The sequence below is a fragment of the Rutilus rutilus genome, assembly GCF_951802725.1.
Source record: "Rutilus rutilus genome assembly, chromosome: 23".
In the NCBI taxonomy this organism is placed as follows: Eukaryota; Metazoa; Chordata; class Actinopteri; order Cypriniformes; family Leuciscidae; genus Rutilus; species Rutilus rutilus.
This window is the reverse complement of record NC_140233.1, coordinates 9,170,661-9,195,196: the sequence shown is the minus strand read 5'-3', so window position 1 is coordinate 9,195,196 and position 24,536 is coordinate 9,170,661.

Here is a 24,536-nt window from a genome sequence, read left to right as displayed (position 1 = left end):
GCGTGTCTGAATGGGATCCGAATCCAATTGCTAGTAGTATTCAACTCATTTCGTCAGGTTCAATGCGGACAGGTGACGAGCCATTGTAGATTTACAGGTGCGCTACGTTCCCCGATCTTCAGTCCACCATTAACGTTTAACGAGTTCTCCATCTCGCTCTTTTTCCCCTCACCCTCTTCCACAAGACGTACCAGTGTCTTCCACTGATTTTCCTCGAATTTACAGTGGATTAAAAATGAAATCCTGGCCACTAAAGTGCATAATCTTCTGCCTATTGTAGGCTTTTTGCTCATTCTGGTAATCCGTTTTTGACAGCTCGGCTCAGAAAGACCCGCGGCGTGGGTGTCCTGAAAATTTCCCTGTCCGTTCCTCCCCTCTTTCTCCCCCCCAACGCCACACTTATTGACATCGCACTACGAGTGGGTTTCATCCAAATCCCCATTTTGCACACATATTTGAAATGCTAATAAATTGCATGCGTGCGCTGTTGGTCTCTCTATTTGTTCTCAATTTACATGTGAACAAAACACTGTTTCACTTAAAAGAATAGAATACAATACGAGTTTTTATTAAAGCAATACATTGATCAATGCATTTGTTACTGTATTAGTTCATCTTTGTTAGCTTTAGTTAATAAAAATACAGCTCATTATTGTTTGTACGTTAGATCACAGTGCATTTACTAATGTTAACAAATAACATTTGATTTTAATAATGTATACAGCTAACAATTTTTGGTTCCCTTAACGTTAGTTTTTGGTACCCAGAACATTCTCAGAATGTTAGTTTATGGTTCCCAGAACGTTATTTTTTTATGGTAACCACCCAGCAACGTTCTGGGAACGTTATTTTATTGTTACATAAAAATAAAACCAAAAAAGAACGTTCCCCTAACGTAAGTATTTGGTTCCCAAAAAAATAACCAAAAAAAAACATTAGGGGAACGTTCTGTGTTAACTGGGATATTAGTAAATGTTGAAATTAATATTAACTAAGATTAATAAATCCTGTAGAAGTATTGTTCATTATAGTTAATGTTAACTAAGGTAGTTAACTAATGTTAACTAATAAACCTTATTGTAAAGTGTTAACAATTTTCAACTTTTTATGTTATACAAGATTCAACTCCTTTTTAAAGTCAGTTTAATGTCATTTAAGCCATTTCAACTTAAATTACATTTAACTGACTTTAAAAATGATTTGAATCTTGTATAATATAAAACAGTTGACAACTGCTTAACTTATTTTGATGAGTTGATTGTACTTAATTTAAGGCACCATTTTTTTTTTCACGGTGCAGGGTTCAATCAGTTTTGAACATGGCTGCATTCAAGATTTTATAGCCTGAACTTTTTAGAGTGATTGATTTCGCCAGTCTAACCTTAGGACCTTTTTCATGGGAATCCTATTTAAAGCAAAGCTTAGCATATTGAGCTGAACTTCCTGCAGAGAATGTGACAGCAAGAAAGGCCTTGATTGTGTATTATTAATTATTATGTGTTTTATTTACCTCCATCCACCTGCTGATCTAACAGCCTGTCTGAATGATGGACACGTCCAAGGTGAAATTCAGATAACAAGTGCTGTTTTTTCCTCCATCTCATTTGATCCATTTCCTCCTCCTTTTCCCCCTCTCTTGGACAGATGCTGCCAGGGGCATTGGCACAGTGGCATCTCTGCCAGCTCCCATCAGCGCATGCCTGGCATCGGAGGCTCACCTTGACCCCCCCGATGAGAAAAGAACGGGCTCTGGCTGCTCTCCCAGATTCTTCTTCCTCCTGCTCCGATCTAGACCATGTACGGACCCAACGCATGTGCGGCAGTCAAATACAAATTGTGACAATCACCAAGCAGGTCTATTACAGTCAGATTTACCACTGCTGGGAAGCACAGTAGGTAACGCAGAGCTACAGTTGTTATGCCAACTGTGCTCCAAATACCTAATTGCAGAAACACCATCAACTGGCTGCTGCTGTACAGGCGGACATGTGGTTTAAAGACCAGCAGACCTAGGAAAAGGGGAACTGGGAATTATGAGGCGGGAAAACAAATACCACTGCACTGTTTAAAAGTTTGTGGTCTGTGATTTTATTTTATTTATTTTTTTGAAGGAAATTAATACTTTTGTTCAGAAAGGATGCATTAAATTGATCAGAAGTGACAGTAAAGACATTTATAAATTATATATATAAAAAAAAAATGCTGTTCTTTTGAACTTTATATTTATGAAAAAAAAAATGAAAAAAAAACTTTAGAATGATTTCTGAAGGATTATGTGGCACTGAAAACTAAAGTAATGATGCTGAAAAGTCACAGGAATAAATTACATTTTAAAATGCATTAAAATAGAAAACGGTTATTTTAAATTGTAATAATATTTCTACAATATTACTGTTTTAATATATTTTTAATCAAGTAAATACAGCCATGGGAGACTTCTTTCAAAAACATTAAAAACCTTACTGAGCCCAAACCTTTGAATGGTAGTGAATGCAATAAAAATGGATATAATTTATAAAAATTGCTTATACATTTAAATGTAATAATTATTTTTTGCAATTTATGAAGATAATACAATATTTATACCATTTGTTATTAAATCAATCAATTATCATCAATCAATCAATCAATCAATCAATCAATCAATCTATCTATCTATCTATCTATCTATCTATCTATCTATCTATCTATCTATCTATCTATCTATCTATCTATCTATCTATCTATCTATCTATCTATCTATCTATCTATCTATCTATCAATATATATATATATTGATAGATGATAATTGATTATGATTTAATAGCAAATGTAATTGTATATATATTTTACTAGGGGTGTATTATATTATATTATATATATAATATATATTAGGGGTGTAACATATATGTATTTGTCCCACTCCATCACGGTTCTGTGCATACAGTCAGATGACGAATACAATCAGTCACAGGTGATAATTTGGCATTGTGACGATTTGTGTCACGTAAGTCCCACTACTGTCCAGTGATGAAATATGCATGTCCTGGAAACGGGAAGCCTCAGGTGCATGTCGCTTCACTCATTGTCTCCTCGTGGAAAGGTGAAGTAGGCTTGGTAATATTATGCTGAAGAAACATCCTCCATTCTAAAAGATAAAAAAATCTAAATTTTTTGTTGTCTATGACTGTTTCACAAATTTCACATTGCAGAAGTAAAAAAGCATTTAATGCCATGTTATGTTCACTTTAGTTCAATGCTAATCAGTTTGCAACTGTTAAACTAGTGCTAACCCATCCCAAACTCGCTTGTGAAGCTCGTTTTTCAGATAAAACTGACTAGACGATGTTTGAAGAGTCAACTAATGACGCTTGTACGGTAATATCTCAATTGTGCAGCGTACCAGCTCAGCGAGGGCTCGCCACAGTTAGCCATGTTCAAACGGGCGGCACCGTGTGCAGGGCAAGCTCTCCCTGGCATCGTACAATGCTTTAAACGCCATCGGCGGTCTGGTCTGAAAAGGCCCTCACAGGAACCATGTAATCCATTACCATCAGGCACAGCAAACAAACCCACCCCGAGAGGGAAAAGTGTGTGCGTTTCGCATCGCATGAGGTGGGGTACTCCATTTGTATACTTGTTAGCGGGCCCAAAGGATAAGGCTTATTTTTACCAGGCTTTTAAGACTTGGGAATGGATTTAAACAAAGAGTCGGACTCCGATTCCGCTTTAAGCTAATCTAAGATAAACACTGCCCTACAGGATTTTAATTAGAGTGGCTCCATGCCTACCATGGGGCCTCCTGATCCTGGCCGCTAATGACTACCTTTCTTCATTTTTCCACTGTTTTTATAAAATACAGTTCAGAGTGGCTAAACTGATCGTTTCCATTGACCTAGCCACCCCCGTAGACTTTAACCAACAGATGGTTACACAGTCCTCCAAAGCACTTATTTAACACACTTGTTCCCCAAAGCACATTCTTCTGATTTCTGAAGGATCATGTGAAACTGTAGACTGCAGTAATGATGCTGAAAATTCAACTGTGCCATCACAGGAATAAAGTACATTTTAAATTATATTAAAATAGAAAATATTTATTTTAAATAGTAATAATATTATCTTATCTAATAATATTATTATCTAAATCCCAGGCTCATTCTTTTGATATATTGTATGTTCAGATATTTCAGAATATTGACCACCCATGTGTTACTTTCCCCCTAAAGAACTAAAGTTCCCCCAAATACCACACAAGATATTTTGTTCAAAGTGGAATTTGAGTAGGTGATGGGGGAATTGTTGAGTAAAAAAAAAAAAACCCAAGAAACATGATCTTAAAGCAGGTCTTTGAAAACAGGTGGCTTTAAACATCCATCTGTGTAAATTAAGCGCTCTACACACAAACCCCTGCCTCGGGGTAACAGTAAATGACTATTAGCAAAGCGTGATGACCTTGGCACAGCATAAATGCTAAATAGTGCCACATGGATACTTACAGTAGCTACAGGGTATGTGCTGTAAAAGACAGGAAAATAATATACACAAGTGTCATTCTACCCGCTTGCTTCATCTTCCTGGAGCCCGAGGAGATGAGTGAACTACACTTTGTCATTTCGTGTCAGCAGATATAATTAAAGTTTGGCAGCGAGCTTCTCCAGAACGTCCATGTGTCCCTCTGTTGTAGTATATCTGTCACGCGGAAGAGTTTGACCTCAGGCTATTAGCTCCAGATATCACCCTTCCATTTTCACCCATTAAAGCTCCAAAAAAGATAAAACTCACTAAAAGTGTGTCACCCCTGTCCACGGTCAAACATGTCCCGTGTTTTAATGCATTGGTTGGTGAGCTTCATTACAGCTAAAATGTCTATATCTGAACACACACACACACATATACATACGTGTATTCTGCTGCCAGGCCAGTAGTTGGCGATGTCACTTTGTAAAGAAACACTGCGCCTATAGATTGAACACGTAATGTGCATGCGCGTGATGTCACCATTTTTACAAATTCACGATTTTGTAGTTTACATGGAGACGATAACAAAAACGTGCAATTTGAAACCCATTTTCAAAAGTTTGCGTTTTCAGATCCCCCAAACGCTGTTGTCGTGTAAATGAACGGCCAAAACGCATACCGATGTTGTGTAAACTGACCCACGGACTGTTGGCTGAACGTCTGATGCATTTGGCACACAAAATCGGAAACGCCTCAGGAGTTTCGATTTTGTCACCTTATTGGTTGAATTCCTCAAGATTTTCAGGAGATGTGATTGGTTGCTTTACAAGTCAGTCAGACGGCCTCTGAGCGGTCCTTGGCCAATGAAAGCAGCTACAGAGTCCAAACCGTCTACCGAGACTAGATTTTATAGGACACAGTTTCCAATGCATCTCCCCAAGCAGATTATGCAACTATATCTTATCTTAAATTAGGTCAGCTGTAACATCATTACCTTCAAATGTGTTATAGTTTGATTGAATTTAGTATTCAGTGATTCAAAAATATGCAAATGCTGAGGAATTACCATGTGTCAAGCACAGGTGTGTGATGGTTAGTTTTATAAAAGCTGACATTTAAGTGATAACGAAAATTACTGTTTTGATCAAATGAAACTAAAATGGCAGTCCTGTTCTTTTTATAAATTTAATCCGTTTTTGTAGTCTCTTCTCCAACAAATGCTCTTAAGTTTGTTCCGAAGTGTATCGGTGATTTATTGCTGAAGAAATGGCCACGAAAACACAATCAATCACAATTGTGGTCACTTTTCTACTGGATAGCTACAGTACCTGAACTTTTAGTTCTCCAGGTTGGTTTCTGGAATGTTCTACAGTATTCTATAAGTATGAAAGTGTGTTGTATGGATACAATCCAAAAAAATATGGGAAACTATTTCAAGAATACTACATACTATACTACATACTAAATACTATAGAAAGAGTAGGCATGGGGATTGTCTATGTTTAGAGTTGAATGCTAGCTTACTAAACACAATGCATTATACTGTACACTGTCAATTCATCTAATTTTAATAAGTGTATTTAAATCTTATATGTGCAAAATAATAAGTCAAGAAACTGATAAACAGATGTATAAAAGTAAAAAAAAAGTAATTCCATCCAGTTCATTCATCACACTAGAAATGGAAGGTCAAAGAGCGCAATGCATTTTGGGAGACCTTTTCCCACGCAGAAAGCTCATACTGCTCATTTTGGCAAACATAATAGGTTATCTATGCATATTAGGGATTATACACCCAGAAAATTTGCATACTGTGGACAGCAGTAATACATTGTATGCTAGTATACAACACGAAACAACTCTTGTCACCATGCCAAGCTTTTGCCTGAGCTTTCTGCCCTTTATACACAGTTAGCCTCCACTACAGCCGTCCTCTGTCTTGCTGAGTGGGCGGCAGCTTGTTTCTGCAGTTTGCATGCTGTGGTTGCCTACCTCGGACACGCACCTGGACTGATAACGCTGTCGGCTTGTGTCACACAAGACCACTCCTGGCAAGAGCCACTCCTCTGACCGGCCAAGCAGATAGAATGTCTGTCTCCAAACATTTGTTCCCTCTCTAATAGGGATGGCGATAGGCTCTCTGAGAACAGATTAGGACACTTTCAGCCAGCCAGGATTTGCCCCGAGCCACGATGTCTTCACACTGCACGGGCTTTATCAGCAGCGCCCTTGATGACAGCTTGGCAGTATGTTCGTATTTTCGGCGGGGTCGTTTAAGACTTTGTAATCCGAGGTCATTTCACATGCAGTTAGGGTTGTGCAATATTGAAAAAAACTGACATTGCAATTTTCTTTTCTTTTGTGATATATATTGTGATATAAAATAATAATAAAAAATTAATAGATTTAAATTGAATCGCTACTTTATATTTGGAAAGAATGAATCATTCTACATTGAGTTGGGTGATTTTGTTGGGGAGTTAATCTGCATAGATAATAAAAATTATAATAATAATATGATTTTTTTTATGATGAATGATTTAGGAAAATCCTTACTGTAATAAAATATATTTTTTTAAGTTGCGAAATACAACAAAGATTATTGGAGTACATATTACAAGAAAATAATCTTAAACAAGTCTTTCTACTTCAAAATTTCATGTTTAATTCAATGTGTTTCTTGTCGTTTCTTTGTATTTCTTTGTGAAAGGCACTGAGTGAAAACTGTCTTAAAGTTATGTTACATTTACACAACAACGATGTACAATTTTTTTTTTTACGTTTTTCGCATACAGATGACAGCTGTCAAAATTGACTGACATAAAGTGTCTCAGATCTCAGTTTTCAAATACAAACAAAAGAGCAGTCATAGCTTTACAAAACAAAACCCAATGGCAACAGAGAAACAGCACTTAACTCTTCTAGAACTCAGGAAATCCATAGAGGGTAGACTCAAGACTGAACACAGCTCAATGAAACTGCCAAAATTAAATAGGGCAAAATACAATTGGAAAACATTTCCTTAATGAGCAGTCCTAACTAAAGAGTTCAGGTGCTGCTGGCTAGTGGCTGGGAGAGTAATGCTGCGTTCCAGGCAGGTTTTTGAGCACGTAAATCACGACTTCAAACCACGACTCACGACTCACGACTTTGTAGAGTTCCAGGCCAGTCACGCCAAACTACCTGAGCGCAAGGAATTGTTACGGGGCTTATGCACATTTGTAATAATTTCTGTCGCCAAAGGTGCTTACTCCTTGTTTATTTATTATTATTATATTATTATTAATTTGACTGCAACGTTATATTGTCCTAAAGTGTATTCTCACCGTGTACCGCCTGCAGAAACACTGCATCCGTAGGGGCTGCCATTGTTGTTTTGTATGGTTTCGCGGGCTATGTGACGTCAGAGCTCGTAACTGGGAGTACATCGATCTAGTACGAGTTCACGGGTGGGAAGTCACGGGTTTGACTGCCGTTCCAGTGCACTTTCACGGGTATAAGGTTGGAAAAACACGGGTTACAGGTTGCCTGGAACACACCATAATTGCAGGAGGGAACAGACAGCTTTCCCTATAGTGGCTTGGAGAGTCATTGGAAGAGGGATCAGACAGTGCTCCCTAGTGGCTTGGAGAGTCATTGCAGGAGGAGTATTACAGCAGCGTTGTCTAACGATCCCATCAACACGGATCTGCGAAAACGACAAAAAAAAAACGCTGTATTATGAATGACAGGCCGGTAGTTGGGGATGTCACATTTTAAAAAAAAACACTAAGCGTCTATAGACCTTATGTAGCCCCGCCCCTTTTCAGTGCTGCGCTCATTATCTTTTGACTGTTTTGTCTGTATTTTCTTGAAAAAAATTCCTGAGCGACGCATTTGTCGATTCGAGTCAGTCCTGCTGGTGCTGTTGCAGTTTTTAATGGGATGTGGTGTATTGTCTGGCCAAAAACAAGGAAGCTAGCAAGCCCGGAAAACAAGAGCCAAAGGAGTCGTTTCCAAGTCAACACTGTGTTACCGCCACCCGCCGAGCCAGGAAGGGTGCCAGGGCTCACGAAGCTCGGGATATGAACTTCAAACAATGCCATCTGAGGGCAGCCTTCGAGAACGCAGACGCAAAAGCCAATTGCCGTGAACTTGTGATGCAGAGTTAAGCGCTGAAAATCAGCCCCGTTTCCCAGATGGAGAACGGCTCGGGGGTTTAAACTCTTGGCGGTGTTACACAAAGACGAGTTTTCCAAGGCCCACGGCTGTTTATCTGAAGGCAAGGGAGCAGACAAATGGATTATGCTGAATGAATGACTTTCTGAATGGAAGAAAACATAAACGGATTATGACACAATGCAGTGTGAAACCGACGCTCCGTGTCATTGGTTGGTTGGTTAACGTGTAGTGAAGATCCCTATATGTGCAAATGCAGAGATCCGAGACCTGGTGTTAAAAAAGGTGTTTTATTTTTACCATGCTAACCCGATTAACGCAGAACCATCCAGGAGGATATAACCAGTGGAGTGGGAGTGCAGTCGCCACGGAGCATCGCAAAGTCCCTCTGAGATTTGTCACTTCTGTAAATCAATTTCACGCCCTGCGGATGAACAAATATTGTCAACAATCAAAATATTTGTTTCTCAAGGAAATTTCTTTGAACATCTCGGTGGTTTGCTTTATCCTAGGGCTTAGAGATATCTTTAATGGCATCTTGAGCGTCCATGTAAGAACAAAAACGTGAAATTAAAAATACTGTGCCAACACAAAACAATAAAGACAGTTCTTACTCATTCACTGAGCTAATCTGTTTCATCAACACAGCTCATTGAGATTCATTTATTTAGATTAGATACATTTGAATGCATTTATTCATTTATTTATGCCATATTTGGGGACGGGCATGAGTTGTTGCCTCAAAAAGTTTAGTCCCATGATGGCTAATAATGTATAAATCAGTGGATCTCCACTAGTTTTGCTTCACTCATGTGGCAGAACCAAAAGAGTACCAAATTTGTTTGTCTTTACCTTAAGGTGATCAAAAACATCCTTGCATCAAACATATTAAAAATGAAAAGTAAATGGGAAACTGTTTTTGCAACTTATATTTTATATTTTAATAACTATTAAATAATTTATAATTAATGGATATTTTATATTATTATTATTAAAAATAATAATTGAAATATTAAATAATATTTACTTTATTTGCTGTGCAAATCAATGACACGTTTTATTTTGCTCAGTGCCTCTTTATTTTAATTTAATTTAAACATTAAAAACTATACAATTCAATCATTTGCATTTTATTGCTTTTTTCCTGGTGTCCTACCAGTTTGACTCCCTCTTTTTTTGCTTATTAGAAATCAGGGGTTCAATAAGGATTCATTAACATCCTAGACTAGGCGAGAGAACAAGCAAGAACAATTCCTTCAGCTCGAATTATATTTTATTTTTTTACTTGCAGACCCCTTTTGAACTCAATATGGCATACCCAAATTAAAACAGATATAGCTCACGGAGCCTTCGCAACAACACTCACGGCAACAAAATAAAAAAAACAACCAGCGGAATGTTGAAATGCATTAATTTCTGTGTAATTACCATGATCTCAATTTTTGGATCTGACAAGAAGAGTGGATGTTTTTGAGGAAATAATGGATAAATGCTATTTGCATGGCTTTGTTTGTAAAAGAAAGGGTAATTAGGTTAGAGGGAGAGAAGACACCGCATCTGGCCCTGAACGAGAATCTCTGTGTATGTGATTAGTTGCCAAGAGGGTCCCCAGATGGCATCTATTACCTGCGTGCATTAATTAAAGATCCAAGCGCGGACCCCATTAAAAGCTCAGAGTGGCCCTGAGGACACATGTGAGTATACGTTCTGGAGATCTGAACTTCACTGGAGATGCTTTTCATGCACATTCTGGAACGACAGTAAAGGACTTATGAAAGAAAGAAGGCGGGTTGAGAAGGAACACATTTTGAACACTGTGGACGTGTTTCAAAAATAACACATTATGTTTTCATGTCAGAGAACAGTGAAAGGTACCTTTCAAGCTGCGTATTGGTTTATTTAGTTAATTTACTCTCCCTCATATTGTTTCAAACCTGTATGACTTTCTTTCTTCTGTTGAACACAAAAGGAGAAATTCTGAAGACTGAAATTACAAAGAAGTAAAGCTTTTAAACTTCAAAAAGGACATAAAAGTATTAAAAAAAATATCTTTAAAAAAAGTCTTCTGAAGTCACAGCTTTGTCTGAGTAACAGACAAAAAAAAATGTAAGTCATTATTCACTAGAATCCAGCTATTTTATGCTAAATTTGGAATCTCACATAAAAAAAAAAACTCTGTTTGGAATGGCCAAGATGCGCTTATATCCTAAAATTGTACATTAAATGCATGCGCGCACTACCGAACGTACAGGTACAGCGGTTCTAAATCACCAGTACAGAACCGAGAACTGTTCGTTTCTTAAGTAGCCTATTTTGGACATCAATAAGTGTAACAAAATAAAACATGTTGGAAACATGTTTATCACATAATTACTGTCTTATAACTGTATTATTTTAAAGATTGGAAACACAATGAATGGATTGTACTGTCAAACTAAACATTTATTATTATACTAAAACATTATTTTCAGGAACAATTGATTTGAACAGAAATTTAATTTCTAAGTAAGGTGATATCTTTGACGTAAACTCTTGCCACGGTTTTAAGGGTGCAAAGTAAATGTTCATAATGCGTTAATCAAAACATAACGTGTTAAATATACTGGAGACATGAGTCGACTTTTTAGTTTTGTCGACTGTAGGCTATATAGCAGAGCCCGTCTACGGAGAGCCTGGCCACTCCCTATTAAGTCCTATTGTACCGAATTTTGGTTGTAGTTCCACCAGAGTTCCACTGGGGGCGATCGCCCATGAGTGCAAAATGAATGGGAGTCTATGGGGCTAGACGGCTAAATTTGTCTCTTTCACCCGATTGCCATTGAGAAATCTCAGATTTGATTGTAGGTTTTGCAAGTTCAACATGGGTTATAGGTCGAAAGTTGAATGAACGAGTACTTATGTCCTTTTGATTTCTGACAGGTTAAGTTGTTGTTGCCCATAACACGGTAGCATTCTGCTAATGAACGCTGATTGGTCAGTGAAGGACTGATTACGACCAGAGATACCGCTTGATGGCATCGTGGCATCCGAAGCGGGACCAGAAACAAACAAAACAAAAACTCTTCTAGCACGTGTATTTACCTGTGTCAGCTGTGTTGTCGATGCCTCGAGAGAAAAGAAAGTGCAGAGCGCGAAAGCACCAGAGTGAGTGAAGGATTGCCGTAAAGCAGTACCTCTGGTCGTACGATGTGTATGGCGTCATTGACATTTTAAAAGACTTTTTAAAGCAAATAAGTGCTTAACACTTAAAAATCTAACACCTAGCAATGTGTAATTTCTTTGCATCTCCTTTCGAATACAACATTCAAATTACTAGACAAAAAATTATATCCTGAGAAAAGTGGATTTTGAGGGGTATAGCTCCATTGACCCTCTATTCATTCTGCACTCGTCCTGTGAGCGCCCTCATATGGAACCAGAGTGGAACTGCAACCAGTTCAGAAGCCGGAAGTGTACTGAGAGTGGAAGTTCTCCCCTTATTAGACATTCTCTGGCTATAGTAAGGTTTCAGCAGTTCTCAGCTCAGCACACACAGACCTACTCTGGTTGCAGCAGTTCTCTGATCACCAGTACAGAACCGAGAACTGTTTCTTTCGGACACGTTCGATACGGAGGACCGATGAGCTGGAGATACTGAGCACGCGTAGCACCGTCTCTGAACCGAACTTTCTTTCGGCCAACTGCATGCTGAGCTGATACATGAGCACGGGTGCACCGAGGACTTAAATGAGGGTCCGAATTCGGTGAAATGTAGCCTACGTTTGTTTAATGACAAATACAGTTAAATTGATGAAGACCAGTTTATTCACTTTATATCTTTATAAAACATCCGCGTTTGCACATCACCTGTACAGGGTTCATTTGAAAAACGTAAATGTAAGAAACTTATCCAAGATGATTACTATTATTTAAGTGAAGTTATAATTGCAAATGCCTTTATTTGAATGTATTTTTATCCACTGGTATGATAGAATTGTCATTACACACGTAAAAGAACTGGTGAACCATTTTTTTTTTTTAACCAGTTCATTGAAACGAACTGTCCGAAAGAACCGGTTTGCGAAAAAAGAACCGGACTTCCCATCACTAATTTGTACGATTTGTCTAAACCCAGAGATGGGTAGGTTTAGGGGCGGGGTCAGGGGAAGGTCATTCGTACGAATTGGGCAACTCATAAAATATGTACGATTTAGCAAAAATCGTACGAATTTGTACGAATGAGGTCGTATAAATTTGTACGAATTAGCCACCTAAAATACGTACTCACATGACAAGGGTTGGATATTTCAACTCAATCTCACAGCAATTCATAGCTATTTTATGTTTTGCTGAATTGGTGGCTAATTCGTACGAATTCGTGCGATCTGTTTAAATCCCAGTGATTTAGGGGCGGGATTAGAGGTGATCCTTCATAATGAGATTCGTTCAAATTTATACGAAATCGCCACCTCGTAAAATACTTACGTATTTACTTCCCGTGAGATCGGGAGTGGATATTCCAGTTTTGCGCATAAGTTAAATTCGCAACTTTGGATGGAAACATATAGCTACTGCTGAACTACAGTAAAATGCTGTTTCATGTTGCACAGTATAAAGCCTCTCAGCTTTCATGAATCATCTACCTCAAAGTGCACCGAAACGGAACAGTTTTCCTGTTTATCACAGATTTAGTACCTCAACGGTGGTTTTGCAGAGAGGACTCAGATGTTGTTTTCCCCCGGTAAGCTCTTGGCAGTTCACAGGGGTTCGGCAGTGTGTGGGTTCACATTCGCCGTCTCTTAATCTCTCCTGGCACTTGTGTTTTTACAGATAAAACGAACACGTGTAAATATGCTCGTGAAAACGCATTCATATCATGTACTTGACATGCGTGACTTTACGTTAAATCTTAAATTGCATAACGTAACCTCTCCAATTACCCTACTCGAGTGATGGAGGCTGGCGCACATGCTGAAAACAAGATGTGATGTTTACGTCTTGATACAAGTGGCAAAAGCAGATGGTAAATCATTCTCTATTCCACACTGACTGGAGAGAGTGTGAGACAATATAGGAGTTTAAAGGGAATTTTAGTAACAGCAGTTAGCAAGACAATAAACCAAAATGAACGCCATGAACGTCTTTGAACGTCAACATGCTGTGCATTTAAGCAGGCCACAAAACTGAGCAACAAAAGTCTGCACAATCTGGATTTGGAGAGTAAATGCATGTCAGTTTGGCCTGTACGTTTTTATCAGAAATTGTAACGTAATTGTTTTAAACTTAAGTGTGACACTGATAGTCTAATTCAAACGCATACAAATACCTACAAAAAACCTCTTCTGTGAATATACATCTCAAATTGGATACAGTATGTGTATACATATGTTGACAGGCAGGTAGGACTGAATGCAATGATTGGACATATTTTGGTCCTGAAACTTCCATAGAAGATGGCTGCACATGTTTTAATATTTAGTCTACTTTTATTATTGATTGCTATCAGGATGTGAAGAGAGTTTCAACCAGTATAACAAAAACAAACTGCCTATGGCATGCTTTAATGGCTGGAACAATATATTTAGCTACAGCCCATGAATTTTCCCAATACACTTGCCATTTGGCATGTTTGGCCAGAAGTTAATTTTGGATCCCATTTTTAAAGGGGGCGTGGGAGGTTCGGCCCAACACACAGCTGTTTAGCCAAAGATAACAAATTGTCACAGCGCAGGTAACATGCAGAGGGCCACTGTAGCATTCATTTGCTAATTTCTCATCTTATTTCCACACAGCACCCACCAATTTTTAGCTTTTTTTTTGTAAATAATATCACTTGTTTTGTGTCAGGGTGGGAAATATGGAAATTTATAAGCGATTGCAAGCGCTGCGGTAACAGTGGGTTTCCAGGAAGTGAAAACTGACAGGAAGTGAAAAGACGGCAGGAGGTGGACAATATCCAGCACTCCTCCCTCTCGGCCGAAAAAAGCTGTCGCTTCTCCTTGTGCGTCTGTCTCCCTCGCACAAGGAAAATTAGATTACATGTGACAATGACTGATGGGCTAGCCATGAATACATTTGTTACTGAAAATGAAAATCCCTGTTAAATCTCATTTTAATGAGCAATGTGGACGGTGGTCACCAAATTTTTGTTCAATGGCAGCAGCGTGTCTTTGTGTCGTCGCTTAAATATTCATAGAGGAAAGTCGAAACTCATTCAACATTCATGCTTTGGCCCGCTGTGAAAATCAGTATATTTTGAAAAATGATCAAAAACTTGGGTTGCAAAGATAAAATTGGCAACATATTAAATCGTTCTTTCCACTAACTGTTTTTCTTTGCAGTCTAAATTTAGTGTTTGAAACATTAAGGGTTACTGAAAATATTTAGATGTTTATGAAGTGATGTAAATTGTTGGTCTACATGCATCTTTTGGCTGTTGCATCAGTGTATGATGTAGTTAAGTTCAAGTTAAAATAGATCAAATTTTAAGGTGCATCTCGAGATCCTTGTGTTTATATTCATTCAGGTATGAAACAAGTGCTTGTCTTTATTTACAGTCACCAGATCTGTCCCAAAAAATATAATAAAAATATATTTATAATTTTATAATAATTGAAACTACCATTAAAAAGTTTGTGATCAGTAATTTGCTTTATTATTATTATTATTAAGAAATTAATAGTTGTTGTTTTTTTTCAGCAAGGATTAATTTAATTGTTCAAAAGTGACAGTAACAGTAGAAAACAGTTCACAATATTATACTGTTTTTACTGTATTTTAATCAATTTAGCCTTAGTGATCATAAGAGACTTCTTTCAAAACATTCAAAAATCTTACTGACCTCAAACTTTTGAACGGTATAGTGTATCAAATAAAAATGAAATGAATTACATTGTACACAACACAACACTACACAATGAATCAAACATCCCAGTGCTCTTTTGAGAGAGAGAATGACTATTTTAAGCAAGCAAGTTTGATCACCCTGCACCTGCAAACAGTGCGCTCCTTTAGGCCATATTTTGTGTGTAACCTGAAGTGTCTTACGAAGATGATTGTTCTGTTCTCCCCACCTCCACGTCTCTTCTGTGCGTCCCAGAGCTTCCCTTCTCTCCCTTCTGAGGTGTGGCCTCCTCTCCCCTATCCCATCTCTGACATGAACCTGACAAACATCAACGTTGTCAAGTCCCCAACGGATGACAAGCCAATCCATCTTCACCCCACGGCAGCCCTTTTAAAACAAGCCCTGTCATCATTCTCCGCCCTCCGCCAAGGAGAATGAAGATGGGGACACGGATACATTTCATTCATGCTGTCGACAAATTGCCGACAGATGTTGGCTGTAAAAGTTCACCTTTCTGTTAATGTAAAAAACCTTCAACAAACAGATACAATCATGAAACTTTCAAACTATGCCATATATAATCAAATATTCGAACGTTACCTTAACGTTATTTTAACGTTAGAATAATGTTAGGGGAACATTAGAATAAAGTTAGAGTAATGTTAAAATTATTTTAGAATAATGTTAGGGGAACATTAGAAAAAAGTTAATGTTAAAATAAGGTTAGGGGGACGTTAAAATAACGTCAGAATAACGTTCTACAAACCAAAATCTAATGTTCTATTTCCATTTACAAAACGTTCCTGGCTAGCCCAAAAAAAAAAAAAAACTTTAAAATGATTATTTTGGGAAACAAATACTAACGTTCTGGGACCCATAATTGTTAGCTTAACAATGACGCAGCAGGATCGTTGCAACACCAATTTGTTCCTGAATTATTCAGTTTGAACGAATCTGTTGAATAAATGATTTAATGACTCACTAATAATCATTTGGTGCCACCTACTGGCGTAACATTATTATGGAAGCTTATTTCGCCACAGAATAAAACATTTTAAAAGATAGTTGCGACTTTTTATTCTGACTTTATTTCTCAGAATTGCGATATAAAGTCAGATTTGCGTGATACAAAGTCACAATTGCGTGTTATAAAGTCAGAATTGCGTGTTATAAAGTCAGAATTGAGTGTTATAAAGTCAGAATTGTGAGAAATAAAGTCAGAATTGCGAGATATAGTCACAATTGCGTGTTATAAAGTTATAAACTTTTTTCTCGCAATTGCGACTTTATATCACGCAATTGGGACTTTAGCCTATATCACGCAATTCTGACTTTATATCTCCCAATTACGTGTTATAAAGTCAGAAGTGCGAGATATAAACGTAATTATGAGAAAAAAAGTCAGAATTCTTGCAATTGTGAGTTTATATCTCACAATTCTGACTTTATAACACACAATTGCGACTTTGTCACACAATTCTGACTTTGTAAATCGCAATTGCTACTTTATATCACGCAATTCTCAAAAGTCAGAATTGCGAGATGTAAACTCACAATTGCGAGAAAAAAAGTCCGAATTGTGAGATAAAAAAAAAAAAAAAAAAAAAAAAAAAAAAAATTCGCAATTATCTTTTTTTATTTTTCATTCTGTGGCGGAAACAAGATTCTATACATTATAGCATGTGGAAGCGTTTAAAATCTTTTATACATGTAAACGGCACATGCAAAATATAATCATTGCATAATATATACACTAGCCTACTGTTCAAAAGTTTGAGGTCAGTAAGATTATGTTTTTGTTTTTTCTAGGACTCTAGGAATAGAAATTTCTAAAGAACAGCATTTATTTGAAATTATTTTTGTAACTTCAACCTATAGGCTAAATGTATTTACTGTCACTTTTCACTGAAAAGTATTCCTTTCACAAAACACAGGCTATATAATATATGCCACAGCCACACCTGAAAAAATAAGATCACTTCCAGGCAGTTCATTACTAGGAACCAACACTCCACATTCACTCTCAGTGTAAGAGCTCCATCCACCGAGTCTCAATCTCACTCCATCACACACCCACAGATAAATGGCAAACAAGCCTCAGCAACACGGATAAACACATGCCGCATACACGTGTGGCGAGCCACATAGCGTATGCCCCGTATTTCACACGAGCAAAGGGACAGCAAATACCCAGTACATCATTTAGGCCAAAAGGATAATCAATAACTTTCTTAGGATCGTTGGCGAAAACGGTCCCCAGTCGGATCTTATCCTGACGGTGCGTCATCTTATGGCTTCATTCCAAATGGATTCCTTCATGGGTATAGCCCATTATAACTGGATTTCACTCCCGCCATAAACCATTCTCATTATTGTTGTGGTTTCTGCACCCCACCTTGATCTCAGGAGATGTAAGGGAATTTTAAATATTGTAGAGAAGTGTATGAAATGAGAAGTTCATTAGTATTTATTAAGTATAATCAAAACTCAGATAGATTCCTGCCGCTTAAAAGAGATTTAAGAGGGTTAAAGAGTTCTTTGATCAGGGAAGATAATATCACCTATGGGGCTTGTCTTTGTGATCCTATAGTTGGACGCCTTGAGTCTTTTGAATCCTGGCAATGGCCATAAAGGAAATTAAGTCCTCTTTGAATCCTTTTAGTGAATTAGTTTTCACTTATAAAACATCAGAACGAATTGATTCACTAAAATGATTAATGTAGCTTCCCAAACTCTGTTATTTGTTATATTAAAACGGAATCATTTTAGTGATTTGGTTCATTCATGTGAATCAAGTAGTTCATTAATTGATGCACTAAAATGAAGCTGTTCGGGATCAATTCATTACAAAAGTGTATTATGAGTTTAGAACAAACCCCAAACCACTATGTTTGTGAAATATCAATGCAATTCTGCCTTGAAATCACTGTAATAATTTTTGAATTTCACGAAAAACGAATCGCCATGGGATATAAAGCCAAATTCTCAATTCCCTCTTCCATGCTGATTTCTGTGGCCATTGTTTGTCTGGTTCCTGATAAACACTGAAAATATGGGGGTCTGTTGTCGGGCTGATTAGAAACAATAATGAAATACCTGCTTGAGAAAACCCTGCTTTACTACTCCATAACACATGAAAGAATGAACCACGAACCAGAAAGCTCTCAGAAGCCCTCCATCAAAGCAAATATTATAGCTTCATTTCTCTTTCATGCTTGTTTTATGGCTCTTGCATTAGTTGCTGATTATTTTTTCTCCACAACAAATGGAGCTGTGCTCATAAGTGAGTCTAAGAAAGGTATTGTGCCAAAAACAATGCACCACAACCCTGATGATCTGATTAAATAGTGCTTTTTCATAAATTACATTTGTAATTTATTCAAAGTAGTTTCAAAGTAAAATTCAAAGTAGTTAATTCTGCGCGTTACATTCTTACACCAATAGGTGGCGACAAGTGAGTTATTGATTTTTTCTCTGAACCGATTCGTAGAATCACATACTTCCCTACTATAGTTGGCGAAAAACAGTATGTGACAAAAGAAGTATGTCTGAATTCACAGTACTAATAAAAGAGTGGGTAAAAGGTAAAATGACCAACTACTTCCGTCAAGATTCTGAAGTGTGCATACGATGGACACTTTACTATCCCATGATGCCACGGGAGAGGATTTATGAATGGCAGTGAAGCGACATAACTGACATTGGTAGATCACATGATACTGTATATAGTATGTCTGGATTACAGTCATGCTACACACATTCATACTAAAATAGAATGTACTTTATAGTGGTCGTGACTTACTCAAAATAAGTACCTAATCAAGAGAATATGCGATAACAGACACAGCCACAGATTCATTCAAGTGATTGGATCACTCAATCGATTTGTTCAACAACACTGAATACTCAATGAAACAAATAACTTTTTATGAGTGAATCATTGAATCATTTACTCAAATTACATGCTCAAAACACTGATTAATTCATTTATTTTATACGGAGCCCCCCTAGTCCCACTTTGTCAAAAAAAAATTATTATAACTATCTCGTGGCCTCAAGATAGTAACTCGTGGCCTCAAGACACTAACTCGTGGCCTCAAGATACTATCTCGTGGCCACGAGTTAGTATCTCGAGGCCACGAGATAGTATCTTGAGGCCACGAGTTAGTATCTTGAGGCCACGAGTTAGTATCTTGAGGCCACGAGTTAGTATCTTGAGGCCACGAGATATATATCTTGAGGAAACGAGTTAGTATCTTGAGGCCACGAGATACTATCTTGAGGCCACGAGATAGTATCTTGAGGCCACGAGATAGTATCTTGAGGCCACGAGTTAGTATCTTGAGGCCACGAGTTAGTATCTTGAGGCCACGAGATACTATCTTGAGGCCACGAGATAGTATCTTGAGGCCACGAGATAGTATCTTGAGGCCACGAGTTAGTATCTTGAGGCCACGAGTTACTATCTTGAGGCCACGAGATAGTATCTTGAGGCCACGAGATAGTTATAATAATTTTTTTTGACAAAGTGGGACTAGGGGGGCTCCGTAATTTTATTATAAAATAAAGAATAATAAAAAGCCAAACAGTGATGAACAGACAAGCTGCTGTGTTGTTGATAACGCTGTCTTTGGACCTGTCCTTCCAAATCAAGCTTTCTTCATTACGTGTCCGTGTCCTTTATTTCATTACACCATTTCCCTTTCTGTTCTTCTCTAATATGTTTATGCTCTCTGCTCTAATAACAGCAGGAAAGTTACTCAAATCATTTGTGTCAGCATGTTGTATGGATCATTATAGGGTGAGAATTAGCGGATGGCTGTACTAAAAGCCCCTCTCTTGCTCACCATTGTAACAAGACGCAGTAGGGGACAAGAGATCTTTAGACTGAAGCCGTTTTAAGGCATGATGGACTCTTTGATAAGACGCCCCTAATGGGCTTGATCCATCTCAAGACAAAGCCTGCACCTCTTTAATTGCTTTTGAAGTGTTCAGTCACAAATGAATGAGAATTGGCTTCAATAGAAAGATGTCAAGACAATAGCTCCACTTTGTGACGTTACTTGTATGTGCCCCCTAAGTTCCCTGCTCAAACCCAACAAATCATATATTTTCATGCATATTTTCACATATTTTCAACATGAGTTGTCTTCAATCCGTAGGTCCATTTTTTATTATTATTATTATTATTATTATGTTTATTATGCTGCCAGGGTTCTGCAATTTTATTCATTAATTACTTTGCAAACTTCTTGAATCATGCTTGCTTGTGTAGTGTCACTTAAGTGTGCGAGAAGCAAAACATTAACGGACGCGTTTGTAAAACTGTGTCGGCTGGCAAGATTTCCCTCCTGTTGAGAGTGTTAAACCCAAAGCCCGCAGATTCAATCTCGGATGTGGCTTTGTTCCAAAATGTCTTTTATCAGGCAACAAACTGTCTGCGGTCACTCCCTGCCCCCTGTACGACGCCTCCTGCCAAATACTGTGAATATTAGCACTTGAGGAGCTATACACACTGTGTGAAATGCTTTCAGAAAACTTAGATGAAGTGCTTGGGATGTCAGAGACCCCAGACATAGGGTTTTATAATATAATAACACTAAATTTTACTAACCCACATGTCACTTCAAGCTTGTGCTGTTGTTTTGTTTAGATTTGTTGTCCTGGCAAACACAAGAAGATTTTTCTTCGTCATTTTTCTTCGGTTACATACTATAAATGCAATATAATTTGTTATTTGTCAAGATACAATCCACAATTTTAGAATAAACGGTTCTAGAACCTTAAAGGGTTCTGTCAGGCGCTTCATTTATTGAACATTTTAGGGCTCCTATCATGGGATCATTTTATTGATTTAGTTTTAATTAATTTTGTTTGAATTAAATTTGAATTGCTATTCAATTTGATAAATTAAACCGCTCATAAAAAAAGAAAATGAACACGAATCAATCAATTAAACATGAAAGTATTATGCAGTCGTTTAAGACATTTCTCTTTATATAGAAACTTTTTGGCATAAAGAGTTCTTAAAAATTGAGTAAATAACCCTAGGGTTCAATATTAACGTATCGCCGAGCAACAAGTAGTGGTGTTTCGTTCCTGAATGATTCAGTGTTTTTGAACGAATCAGTTGAGTAAATGATTTAGTGAGGGACCATTCACACATTATGTTTATGCGGTTAAAAAAACGTGAGATGCAGGTCAGCGGAACGAAAAAAAAGAACTTGAGAACTCGTTTTATAAAAGTTTAAATTCTTTTAACTTGAACGCCGCATTTTTAGAACACAATGGTTACACACGAAAAAACTATGGAAAAGCAGTGCAGTGGAATGGAAAAACGTGTTCTGTGTACGGCCCTTTACTCTTGTTACGTTCCTAAATGAATGTGTTTTTGTACGAATAGTAAATGATCCATTGACTCATTTATTAGTCAGTCACTTATTTTGTTCTTGAATGAATCAGTATTCTGAATGAATGGTTTGAGCTCATAACTACGATCCCGTACTGGCATATTGATGTCAGAGTATGGCACAAACAGTGAAAGGTATGTATAAAAGTAATGTATAAAGATGACTGAATCTATCATGTATATCAGCATCCTGTTTACACCTGGTATTAAGATGCGTTTTGGTCGATCGGATCACAACTGGACGACGCTAAATACAGGTGTAAAACGGTTTGAGCTTTTCCACTTTCGACCACTTCCAGTGAACACATTCAACCGGATTGCTTTCGTCGTGTAAACGCTCATGTGATCGAATGTGTTTGATCAGCCGCAAAAGACGCCTACTCTCCACCTACTGACTTAATGCGTAAACATTATGTGAAGCGCACTAGCCAGACGGGATTTAAACTGGATTTAAGACCCAAGAATGGGTCTTACTCAAGTTCTTGCAGCTTGTCAGAGCAGAATCGAAAGCTACTTCTCTCCGTATGTTTTTGTGTTTTCTCCAGTTGTGTTCATACTGTATGTAAATTGTCTGAGCTTATTTCGTCCATTAGATCGAAAGAACTGAAAAAGCCCATACATTTACCCACCCATAGACCCTCCCATCAAAGAAATCAGGACAGAAGTGGTTGAAAGTGGACAAAATAGACGGATTAAAACACCAGGTGTAAACGGGAATGTGTCTCCGTCATCTGCTTGTGATTCAATCGACCAAAACGCATCTTAAAGGAGAATTCCGGTCAATTTTAACATTGAGCTCATTTTTTTTTACATTTGGAGTGCTGTCAGTACAGAGAACAACGACAAAAATCGAAGTCCACAGTAGTCAATTGTCGAGTTCACGCGCATAGGTTTAGTACCTATGATCACGCGCATGAACTCGACAATCGACTACTGTGGACTTCGACCGAAAACAGGATGTAAATACAGGTATGTGCGCTGGCTGAATAAACATAATTTTTATTCATATCTTTCACATCTACTGCAGTCAGATTCACCCGCGTTCACTCCGAAGGAATCACTCACATGACCTGTGCACTTGTAATGACACATCAAGGATGTTAAGAGCCTAAAAGCAGGTTTAAAACTTGCCCCATTGAAGTCAACAGGGTGCAAATTTTAAAAAGAGGATAACTCGGTGTAGGCAACACCGATTTTTGTCGTTGTTCTCTGTACTGACAGCACTCCAAATGTACAAAAAAAAATGAGCTCAATGTTAAAATTGACCGGAGTTCTCCTTTAATACCAGGTGTAAACAGGGCCTTATTTTGCTGTTGCTCCTTAATTGGTTCATTCATTCATTCATTCATTCATTTTTCAGGATGGATTAGAAGGGATTATGAACTTTATGAACCCTTTATTAACTCAGCATCCAGTTCCTCCTTAAGAAACACCTTAAAATTCTCTCTGACAAAAATCAGTCATTCAACACCACCCTCTTAAGATTAGCTGGCAAGCATGACCAATGGAAGAGACATTCACAACACATAATCATGCTATTATTAACCACCTTCCAGTTCTCCGTCATTGAAAAACTCATTTACGTGTATTTGTATTTTCCCTGTTTGAGAGAAATCATTCAAATTCTTAGAAAAGCACTGCGGGTGCAAATTTGTGGCTTGCTTTCGGCCACATTTTTTGAAAGAGAGTTCCTTCACCTTGTCCTAGTCAACAACTTCTATACCATTGCACCCAAGAATGAACCCACTGTTCTTTCCGAGAATGGTCTCAAGGTTGGGCAATATTGGTTACATTCTGGGATAAGCCTGCAAAGCCAGCAATTAAATTTTAATCCATAACAAAGACGTCCTCTTTGAATAAATCAGGAGCTGGGTAATTGACTGGAGAGTTGGAGAAGTGGATGCCAATGGTTTGAGGCGATCTCATTGGATGATGGCAGCACAGTTGGAGAGATAAGAGAAGTGGTTAGCAGGCCCTGCAGTCACAGCCCGCAGGCACGCTACCAGCCGCAGTTGTCAGAGAGAATGAAATGTGACTTATCTGGCTGACGGCTAGTTAGATGACGAGTACAATTTCAATATTGATTGAGGAGACGAACAGAGTGAAAGAAATAAGGAGAGAGAAGTCACAGAGGAGTCTGTACTATGCACTACAACCTTTGTACTCGCCAATATGTAACATGTAAGCGTAGTTTCACATGCTTATTTTAAGGAAATGGCGTTTAAAACCTGTGGCTTTGTGTTTGGTGTTGATGCTAGCTTTAGCATGTTAGCTAACCTGAGGCCAAGTTTTATACAAGTGCCCAAATGTGACTTGTACATATTATCTTGCCATTTTAACAAGTACACTCAGGCTGTGTTCACACTTGGCATGTTTGGTTCGATTAAAACAAACCCTGGTGCGATTGCTCTGTTAGTGCAGTTCTTTTGAATAAGTGTGAACGCTGCCATCCGAACCCTGGTACGCACCAAACAAGCTGGCCGAGGCTGCTGAAAAGGCAACACAGACCATGTAAACGAACCAAAAACGGGACATGATGTCACAAGATATGACCCTAAAAAGGAGAGTGCTCAAGCATAGCTGTTTTTTCTTATCACAGTCGCGATGCTGCCCATCACAGATCAGTACAAGCATCAGAACCACGTCTCCTTGCAGCAGATCTTCGTTTATGTGTGTGACGGAGGGATTCCTGACGCTGTTTTGATT